Raw genomic sequence first — 11,867 nt, 5'->3', positions numbered from 1 at the left:
ATTTAGGCAAGTGACACAGACCTCTCAATGTTGGTCATAGTCACCAACACTAGCTTGTCCTAAATGTGAGCCAATATTTGTGTTTGTAGCTCACAAGGATAAAGACAAGTAGCTTTGATTATGCAATAATTCAGAGGCTCATTTCTTTGAATAAATACTGTTAAAACTACTGAAGGAAAAAATTTAATACAAATATGGAAAGAGAGAGTAAGGGGAGGGAGTAAGGGATGGGCATAGAAAGAGAGAAGGAGAAAGAGAGAGAGAGAAGCAAAAAATCAATGGAGGAAGAAAAACAGTAAATTCTAAACATATTTAAAAGGATGAAAACAAAAATTGCTTATGGAGAAAAAAGTACAAAATGGAATACAAAATTCTTATGTCAACAATAGAGAGGTCTATAGGCCTATAGAACACTGTCAGCATACCCTATCATGTCAGCTTTTCACTTTTGTTTCTTCTAGAAGAAGTCTACTATTATTATACGAATCTTTCTTTTTCTTTCTTTCTTTCTGTCTTTTATTTTTATTTTTTACTTTTTGCCTTAGGGTAACATTCAAGAAGTGGCAAAGAATTAAAGTCCCCCAAGAATAGCCTTCAGGAAAGACTGATGGGAATTGGAGAGTAAATACTTCAGATCCCTTTATCCTTGGCGAGATAATTATAAGGCATGTGTACTGAATCTTTCCTGAAATTTCTTCACAAGATTAAGCTTCAGTCATCCACAGACATAGCTAGCTTATAGCTTCTTTTATTGTTTGCTTTGTCTTTCTCTGTACTTCCTGAGTTTCTTGTCCTTCACAAATAAAGCAGTTTGGTTAAATCATTGTCTCCTCCTCTGTCTCAAAGGGAACTCAAATAGAGACAATATAACTAGCCAAAATTGATTGGGAGGAGAAAAAAGTGAGTAGGAAGTATTATATGTATCTAATTGCTTCATCTGTAATTGCTAGGAGTCCATGGAAATCATTTCAGCTTGCAAATGGACTCACAGAAGCATAGCATCATTAAATAGAAATGGTAAACAAACCTGTAATATAATTAATTGAAACTGAGTAGTGGTGAAGTGAGGCAAGAAAAGCAAGCAGACGAAGGAGTATGTTCACTTTAGCAATGCTCAACAGCTTAAGAGATAGGATTTTAAAGGTATTATATGAATTTATAGACAAAGAATTAAAATGGTAAATTAGAGCTTTTAGTAACTTTCCCACCATAATGGTAATATAAAAGCTGTTGAAAATGACCAGCTTTATCAGAACTCTGGAATCTAACCAAAGACTTATGGCAACTCATAAAATAATTTTCTTTTGGGTGTGTGCATTATAGAAGCATTGAAGATCAGTTAATAAATTACTACCCTGTTCTAGCCAGAAGAAAAAATGGAATCTACCTCTAGGTGGAGATATCCAATGTGATCTCCCTTAAGAGTTAATTCATTTAGGCTATGGAATAGCATCTTTCAGAATAGATCTTTAGGCCACACTAAAGAAATAGTAGGATTAATTTGCCCTTTATGAGAACTTTAACTGCAGGTATCTCTCACCATGTCTCAAATTTGAGGTCAATTTGGGATGCATAGCTAGATCATCATGAACAATTCAAACCAGAACAATGTAAAACCTCAAACATCAGGCAAGAATTTGTAATTCATGTCTTGTCTGCTGCTTTCTTGGAAGCCCATATTTGCAAGCTGTCTATATTTACCTGATTCAAAGATTACCCAGTGTGAGAAGCCTTTTCCCTGGAGACATACATCAAAATAAATTACAAACAATTGTTTGTTCTTGGCAATTTGAAGAAGTGTACATAAGTTGAACTAAATAACAGACAAATTAAAAAGTGTTGAATGGAAAATTTGAAGAATGAGTTTCCTCAAAAAGCATAATATATTTCTAGAAATTTAAAAGGCACACTACATGCTGGTGATGTACTCAGTAGAGTGATGAAAAGTATCCATAATGCCCTAGATTTAATTCCTAGCCCTTCATAATCAGGGCATGGCAATGCCTGTCTATAATCCCAGAGGTAAGAAGTCTTGCCTTGTATAAGTCCAGACTGTGGAGAAAAATAAGGTTAGCTACATGCCTGAAGATATTTTCACACCCAGGGTTATATATAAGCTCAGGCAAGACCTAGAATGGCATGGCCCTAACTGCTTACCTCTGATGCATCTTGAGGCTTAATGGTGACAGGAAAGTTAGGTTATGGCACAACAGTAAAATTTTTCTCTAAGTGATAATACGTATTGCAATACACATGCAAAAGTTCTCAGCCAAGACTAACTCAGATTTATCGGTTCAACACCTTCAAGAAAATATGTTTGATTAAGTAACTAAGCAAGACTTCAGTGGTCTCACATGACATAAATATAGATGTGGTTAATTTGGGGTGTCAACTAGACTGGATTAATAAAAACTACTTAGAAAATGTGCTGTGCATTGATTCTGAAAGTTTTTATGTTTATAAATTTTTCTTTTGTAGTGCTGTAGATCAAATTGAGACATTCAAACATGCTAAGCCAAGCATTTTTTCATGGACTTGCATACCTAACACTATTCATAGAAGATAAAAGGTTGTGACCATAGAGTTATTGATTGATGGACAGGCAAAAGAATCAGTGATATTGATATAATAATCATCCAAACAATCATATACTCCTGCTATAACATAGACAACTATTGAAAATATTATGTTAAATGACAGACTATATATATATTAAGATTATAGTGACAAAAATATTAATAGTTATATCGATGCTGAGAAGTGATATGATAGAGCTCTTCTAACTTTAAATGTGATGATGTTTGAACATAACTGGAAATGTCAGCTATGTACTATAAATGAATAAATTGCATGGAATATAAAGCATAGTCCATTAAAGCTATCATAAAGACATATAAAGGCAGTCCTTAAGACTAAAATGAAAATACAATTGATAGTAATTTAAACTCACCTGGAAATGTGCAAAGAAGAGTGAACATTTAGCCATCAGTATTTTCTTAGCACCATCATGCCTCTTGCCTTGGCTTCCTGAGTCTTGCTGAATATCAAACAGAATTATTGAGAGTCAGTCCATACATAGATATCTTATAATAAATGTGTAGAACCACATAAAGAAAAGTGTTAAATGAATCAAAGAGAAAACGTAACTAACTTAGGATAGACAGTACATTTTTGAACTCTGTATTGTAGTGCATGCCTGTGATTCAGGAGGCTAAAGCAGTAGGACTGCCATATGTTTGAGGAAGGCTTGGGTTACACAAGATTCTTTGTATCAAACAAACAAATAAACAAACAAACCCACAAGAATGGACAAGCCAGCGACAGTAAGCTTTTGTCTTGTTCTAAGATAATATACTAGAATTCTATGTCAAATTAAAACATTCAAGTTCTGTTATAACCAGGAAAATTTACTGTTCATCTAACATTGCAGAAAGAGTGCCTGGATGTGTGGTAGCAATAATTGAGAAAGTACATATGGGGTACATAAAACAATAATGCTCAAAGAAATTGCTGTAAACAGTTCCACAATGTTAAGAGGAAAAGACAAGATTTGTATTGCTTGTGTATTGGAATGTGATACACAGATTTTGAGTGTGGGAAAAATAGTCCCCATATTTATTTTGGTGGTGATTTTTAACATCAGGCCTTTAGAAGCATGTAAGATTAGGTAAGGCCATAAGGGATTGAAGACCTATAATTCAAATGGTGACTTTACAGAGAAAGGAACAGATACCCAATTTAGGAAGCTCACTCTGTATATCCTAAGATATAAGACTCTGTATATCGTAAGAATTCCCAACAGTAAGAAGGCCCTTACTGGTGTAGCCCTTCCCCCATAGATTCACAAACTTTTACTTTTGTTATTTAGTTTCTTTTATTCTTATTTTATTTATCTATTCTTTGAGAATTTCATATAAATGTACAATGCATTTAGATCATATCCAAACCTTACTCCTCTCTCTCATCTTCTTACAGACACCCTGCATTTGTCTTCCAATGTAATGTCCTCTTGTGTTTTTAATAACATATTGAGTATAGTTAGTGCTTCTGTATGCAAATGGGTATAAATCCATCCACTGGAGCATGGGCAACCTAATAGAGGCCACACTTCTGCAGAAAACTGACTTCTTTTCCCAATAGCCATCAACTTCCACAGCTCATGAGCTAAGGTTGGGATTGTGTGAACCCCTCTTTCATTTTTTCTGTAGCATTGACTGGCTTGATCTTGTGCAGATTTTTCACTGGCTTGATCTTGTGCACAGGCAGCCACAGTTGCTACGAATTCATGAAAGCAATAGCCTTGTCACATCCAGAGGATATTATTTCAAAGCAGTATTTCTTGACCTCTGGCTCTTACAATACTTATGTTGCCTCTTCCACAATGATCCCTAAGTCTTGGAGGAAGATGATTTATTTTTGGTCTGAGCACTTCACAGTTACTTATTCTGTACACTTTGACTAGTTGTATCTGTGTTAACCTCTGTCCACTACAATAAGAAACATTTGATGTGGGGTGAAAACTACACTATGCTATGGGTACAAAGTGTTGAGAAGGCTGTTTGATGCTGTGTCCATATAGCAAAATAACAATAACAGGCTTTTCCCTGAAGTAATATGACCTCCAAACCTATGGATACTTGACTAGGTTTACTGTGCCAAGTGTGAATACCTGCTTCTGGATTAAACTTTAAATCTAATCAGAAAGCTGCTGGTTATGCCCAAGAATTTCAAGTCATTTTCACCAATATGCATATATCTTGCTAGACTAGTTCTTACTGTAGTTCACAGATTATTAACTTAGGGTTTTCAGACAAGATTTCACTATGATCTCAACTTTACCATTCTTACCTTAGCCTCAAGAATGCCACCATTACAAGCATACTTCACCACACTTGGCAATTTTCACTTACTTAAAAAATCATTTTGCCCTATTCAATTATAGAAACAAAACTACTAAAACAATGTGTTTAAAATAGGAGATCAGACTTCTCCTGATGGCCCAGTCTTATAATCCTAGTTACCTAGGAAGACAAGGCAAAAGGAATACAATTTCAAGGCCAGCCTAGGCAGTTTAATGAGAAAACCTATATCAAAATAAAAGGTTGAGCTGAATGTGAATGTACCACAGCAAAGGGTTCTTACCTAGCAGGCACAAGTACCCAGTACTGAAATACACACATATTTATAAAAAAGTAAATAAATGAATAAAAAACAAGATAAAATCCCAAAATATGAAGGAGAGTCTGATCATATTTTGTTTCTTACATTATGATGAAGATGATATATATTTTTGTTTCATTTTGAATGAGTTAAACTTGGATTATAAAAGTATGAAAAATAAATTATATAGTATTCATATTTCTAGTAGTCAGGCATAGTGTAATACTGTTACCAGGCACTTAGCAATTAAAGGGAGAATTAAGGCCAGCTCACAGTCTAATCTGTTTTTCACAAAATAGAAGGAGATACTACCAAATATTTTTGGTATCTAAGGTTATCATTTTTGGCTCCTGTGGAAGAATGAATGATTTTATACATCCTACTCTACTGATTTGCTTTTAGGTGACTAACAGGAGGTCATGTTCAGTACCCTGTATATCAATGCCAAATTCACATTCTAAGCATCTATTATCAAAATACAATGAACGGAAAGAAATACCGGTTATAATAGTTGTAAAAAAAATTTCAGTGCCTATAGCCACATACAATACATTGCCTCTCTTGCCCGGGGTTGTCTGGTAGCAGCTGTCCTTATGTTAGACTTTATTGCCCTATAATCTCCCACTGGTCTTTCTTATGGCTGACTTAGCCTGCTGAGTTAGTGCCTCAATCAAAACTAAAACACTAAGTGTATTGTATGTTTTTTTACAGCATTTTTTTTTAGCCTCAAGGGAAAAATGCCCAATTTTTGTATCAGATATCACTTCCTTCTGCTCCAAATGAGTATTTAACTACCTTAACTACCTCGAGTTTCAAACACCATGAAAGGCTGGCAGTCACTGTGAATTTCATTTGGTAGACATATTTGATGGTTTTATAATGACATTAATTGCCTTGCTCTTGACACAGAAGCAACATTTTATCTCCAGATCCTGAGACAGAGTTCCTGTCTACCTTTTAAAGATGGTCCAAGACTCTAGAAGTTCAATGCTTAGGCTTATACAAATTGGAACTAAAATAAGAATAATTCCCTGTCTATATTTTACTGTTGGTTTTCAATCTCAGGATTTTGCCTAGTCTGCTGCTGAGAAAGTGTGACCACCTCCCATATCACATTTAATTAATCTGAAATTAACCTCATTAGTCAACAGATGGCGAAGGCCAATGCTCATGTTGCAGCATGTACACATGAGCTCTTTATGACCATGATCAAGAACTAACACCTAGTTTACATGTATAAAAAAAAAACAAATGTTTTAATTGGAGTAGTCATTACCAAAAACTGTGCACACCAACAACTGTGTTTTTTAATGTTAACTAGGAACATATATTTGCAATGTAATTCATTTTTATATTTTTGATTAATCTGATACTTATGTGTCTTTATGGGGTATGGTATGATTCAAACATGTATACAAAATGATCTGAGTAAATGTGTGCTATTAGAATGCTCCTTTTCTTATTGTTTCTTTTAGTTTGGCATCCTCACACTTTTCAAGTTTCATTTAGTTATTGCTGTTATAATTGAGTATAATTGAAAATGAAGAAAGCATTAACATTTGAAAAATAACTTAATTCATGTTTCTCTTTATTTCCCCTACTCTACATGACTAACCTACCAGGAATACCATACTAAAATATTGACAAATAAGGCACAGGCCTCATAAGTCACACGGGGTAGCAGGGACAGGATCCTCTCAGCCTCCAAGTGACAGCAGAGGATCCTTAACCCTCTCTGCCACTTCCCTGCAAACAGAGAGTCTGACTTCAGGGAGTGCTTTAACCCAGGGACTCAGGAGTGACAGCAGTGGATCAGCAACCCTCTCTCTCCCTTCCTTGCAAGCAGAGAGCCTGCCTTCATGGAGTGCTTTAACCCAGAGACTCAGGAGGGACCAGCCTGGAGGCACAGGCTTCACAAGTACCAGGGCAGCCTGGTCAGCATCCTTTCTACCTCAGACTACACCTAGGAGGGACAACAGATCCACAGCCCTCTCTGCAGCTTTCCTGCAAGTGGAGAGCCAGTCTCCAGGGTGTGCTCTGACACCAGGATTCAGGATGAACAACTGATCCACAGCCATCTGCACCTGGGTTTTAACAGAGGAGAGCTGATCACCCAGAAAGGCTGACACAGGCTTACAGACCCACAGGAGGAACAAGCTCCAGCCAGAGACAGCAAGAACATCTAATACCAGAGATCAACAGATGGCTAAAGGCAAATGCAAGAATCTTACCAACAGAAACCAAGATGACTTGGCTTCATCAGAACCTAGTACTCCCACCACAGCAAGTCCTGGATATCCCCAAACACCAGAAAAGCAAGATTTGGATCTAAAATCAGATCTTACAATGGTACTAGAGGAATTTAAGAAGAACATGAATAATTCCCTCAAAGAAATACAGGAGAACACAGGTACAAGCCCTTAAAGAGGAAACAAAACAATCCCATAAAGAATTACAGGAGATCATAAGTAAACAAGTAGAAGCCCTTAAAGAGGAAACACAAAAACCCCTTAAGGAATTACAGGAAAACAGAAACAAATAGGTGAAAGAATTGAGCAAAACCATCCAGGACCTAAAAATGGAAATAGAAACAATTAAGAAATCACAAAGAGAGACAACTCTGGAGTTAGAAAACTTAGGAAAGTAGTCAGGAAACATAGATGCAAGCATCACCAACAGAATACAAGAGATAGAAGAGAGAATCTCAGGGGCAGAAGATACCATAGACAACATTGACACAAAAGTAAAAGAAAATGCAAAATGCAAAAAGTTCCTAACCCAAGACATCCAGGAAATCCAGGACACAATGAGAAGACCAAACCTAAGGAAAATAGGTATAGAAGAGAGTGAAGACCTCCAACTTAAAGGGCCAGTAAATATCTTCAACATAGTTATAAAAGAAAACTTCCCTAACCTAAAGAAAGAGATGCCCATGAACACACAAGAAGCCTATAGAACTCCAAATAGACTGGACCAGAAAAGAAATTCCTCCCGCCACATAATAGTCAAAACACCAAATGCACAAAACAAAGAAAGAATATGAAAAGCAGTAAGGGAAAAAGGCCAAGTAACATATAAAGGCAGGCCTATCATAATTACATCAGACTTTTCACCAAAGACTATGAAAGCTAGAGGAACCTGGGCAGATGTCATACAGTCCCTAAAATTACACAAATGCCAGCCCAGACGACTATACTGGCAAAACTCTCAATCATCAGAGATGGAGAAACCAAACTATTCCATGACAAAACCAAATTCACTTAATATATTTCTACAAATCCAGCTCCACAAAGGGTAATAAATGGAAAACTCCAACACAAGGATGGAAACTACATCGCTGAAAAATCAAAAAAGTAATCTTCCAACAAAACTAAAAGAAGATAGACACATGAACAGAATGCCAGTCTAACTACAAAAATGACAGGAAGGAACAATTACTTTTCCTTACTATCTATTAATATCAATGGACTCAATTCTCTAATAAAAAAGACATAGACTATCAGATTGGGTATGTAAACAGGACAAAACATTTTGCTGCATACAGGAAACCCACCTCAGTAACAAAGACAGACACTACCTCAGAATAAAAGGCTAGAAAACAATTCTCCAAGCCAATGGCCCCAAGAAAAAAGCTGGAGTAGCCATTCTAATATCTAATAAAATCGACTTTCACCCTAAAATAGACCAAAAAAGATAAGAAGGGACACTTCATACTCATCAAAGGTATGATCAACCAAGATGAACTCTCAATACTTTTTTAAAAATTTTATTTATTTATTTATTTATTTATTTATTTATTTATTTAATGTAACTATACTATAGCTGTCTTCAGACACTCCAGAAGAGGGCACCAGATCTTGTTACAGATGGTTGTGAGCCACTATGTGGTTGTTGGGATTTGAACTCTGAACCTTCAGAAGAACAGTCAGTGCTCTTAACCGCTGAGTCATCTCTCCAGCCCCGGAACTCTCAATTCTTAACTTCTATTCCCCAAATGCAAGGGTATCTACATATATAAAAGAAACTTTACTAAAGCTCAAAGCACACATTGCACTGCACACAATAATAGTGGGAGATTTCAATAACCCACTCTCTGCAATGGACAGGTCATGGAAATAGAAACTAAACAAAGACACAGTGAGACTAACAGAAGTTATGAAACAGATAGATGCAACAGATATCTATAGAACTTTTAATCCTAAAAGAAAAGGATATACCTTCTCCTCAGCAGCACCTCATGGAACCTTCTCCAAAATTGACCATATAACTGGTCACAAATCAGGCCTCAACAGATACAAGAAGATTGAAATAATTCCTTGCATCCTATCAGATCACCATGAACTAAGGCTGTTCCTCAATAACAATATAAATAATAGAACACCCACATACACGTGGAAGCTTAACAACATTCTACTCAATGATAATATGGTCAAGGAAGGAATAAAGAAAGAAATTAAAGACTTTCTATAGTTTATTGAAAATGAAGCCATAACTTACCCAAACTTATGAGACATATGAAAGCAGTCCTAAGAGGAAAACTCATAGCTTTAAGTGCCTCTAAAAGGAAACTGAAGAGCTCATACACCAGCAATTTGACAGCACACCTCAAGACGCTGGAACAAAAAGAAGCAAATTCACACAAGAGGAGTCAAAGGCAGGAAATAATCAAACTCACGGCTGAAATCAACCAAATAGGAAAAAAAAAGAACTGTACAAAGAATCAACCAAACCAGGAGCTGGTTCTTTGAGAAAATCAACAAAATAGATAAACTCTTAGCAAGACTAACTAGAGGGCACAGAGACGGTATCCTAATTAAGAAGATCAGAAATGAAAAGGGGGGCACAACATCAGACACTGAGGAAATCCAAAAAATCATGAGATCCTACTATAAAAGCCTATACTCAACAAAACTGGAAAACCTGGATGAAATGGACAATTTTCTAGACAGATACCAGGTACCAAAGTTAAATCAAGATCAGATCAAGGATCTAAACAGTCCCATATCTGGTAATGAAATAGAAACAATCATTAATAGTCTCCAACTAATAAAAGCCCAGGACCAGATGGGTTTAGTGCAGAGTTTTATCAAACCTTCAAAGAAGACCTAATACCAATACTCCACAAACTATTCCACAAAATAGAAACTGAAGGCACTCTACCCAATTCATTCTATGAAACCACAATTACTCTTATACCTAAACCACACAAAGACCTAACGAAGAAAGAAAACTTCAGACCAATATCCCTTATGAATATCGATACAAAAATACTCAATAAAATTCTTGCAAACCGAATCAAAGAACATATCAAAACGATCATCTACCATGATCAAGTAGGCTTCATCACAGGGATGCAGGGATGGTTCAATAGATGGAAATCCATCAACGTAATTCACTATATAAACAAACTCAAAGAAAAAAATATGATCATATCATTAGATGCTGAGAAAGCATTTGACAAAATCCAATGTACCTTCATGATAAAGTCTTGGAAAATCAGGAATTCAAGGCCCATACTTAAACATAGTAAAAGCAATATATAGAAATCCAGTAGCCAACATCAAACTAAAAGGAGAGAAACTTGAAGCAATCCCACTAAAATCAGGGACTAGACAAGACTGCCCACTCTCTCCCTACCTATTCAATATTGTACTTGAAGTCCTAGCCAGAACAATTAGACAACAAAGGGAGATCAGAGGGATATGTATTGGAAAGGAAGAAGTCAAATTATCACTATTTGCTGATGATATGATAGTATACTTAAGTGACCCCAAAAATTCCACCAGAGAGCTCCTAAACCTGATAAACAACTTCAACAAACTGGCTGGATATAAAATCAATTCAAGGAAATCAGGGGCCTTCCTTTACACAAAGGATAAACAGGCAGAGAAAGAAATTAGGAAAACAACACCCTTCACAATAGTTACAAATAATATAAAATACCTTGGTGTAACTCTAACTAAGCAAGTAAAAGATCTGTTTGACAAGAACTTCAAGTCTCTGAAGAAGGAAATTGAAGACGATCTCAGAAGATGGAAAGATCTCCCATGCTCATGGATTGGCAGGATTAATATAGTAAAAATGGACATCTTACTGAATGCAATCTGCAGACTCAATGCAATCCCTATCAAAATTCCAACTCACTTCTTTACAGACGTAGAAAGAGCAATTTGCAAATTCATCTGGAACAACAAAAAACCAAAAATAGCCAAAACTAGTCTCAACAATAAAGGAACCTCTGGTGGAATCACCATCCTGGACCTTAAACTGTATTACAGAGCAATTGTGATAAAAACTACCTGGTATTGGTATAGTGACAAGAAGGTAGATCAATGGAACGGAATTGAAGACCCAGGAATGAACCCACACACCTAATAGGGTCACTTAATCTTTGACAAAGGAGCTAAAACCATACAGTGAAAAGAATACAGCATTTTCAACAGATGGTGCTGCCTCAACTGGTGGTTAGCATGTAGACAAATGCAAATCATCGATCCATTCCTATCTCCTTGTACAAAGATCAAGTCCAAGTAAATTAGGGACCTCCACATCAAACTAGATACACTGAAACTAATAGGAAAGAAAGTGGGGAAGAGACTAGAGCACATAGGCACAGGGGAAATTTTCATGAACAAAACGCAAATAGCTTATGCTCTAATATCAAGAATTGACAAATGGGACCTCATAAAGTTGCAAAGCTTCTGTAA

Source organism: Mastomys coucha, chromosome X (assembly GCF_008632895.1).
Source record: "Mastomys coucha isolate ucsf_1 chromosome X, UCSF_Mcou_1, whole genome shotgun sequence".
Taxonomy (NCBI): Eukaryota; Metazoa; Chordata; class Mammalia; order Rodentia; family Muridae; genus Mastomys; species Mastomys coucha.
Note: the sequence above shows the minus strand (reverse complement) of the source record.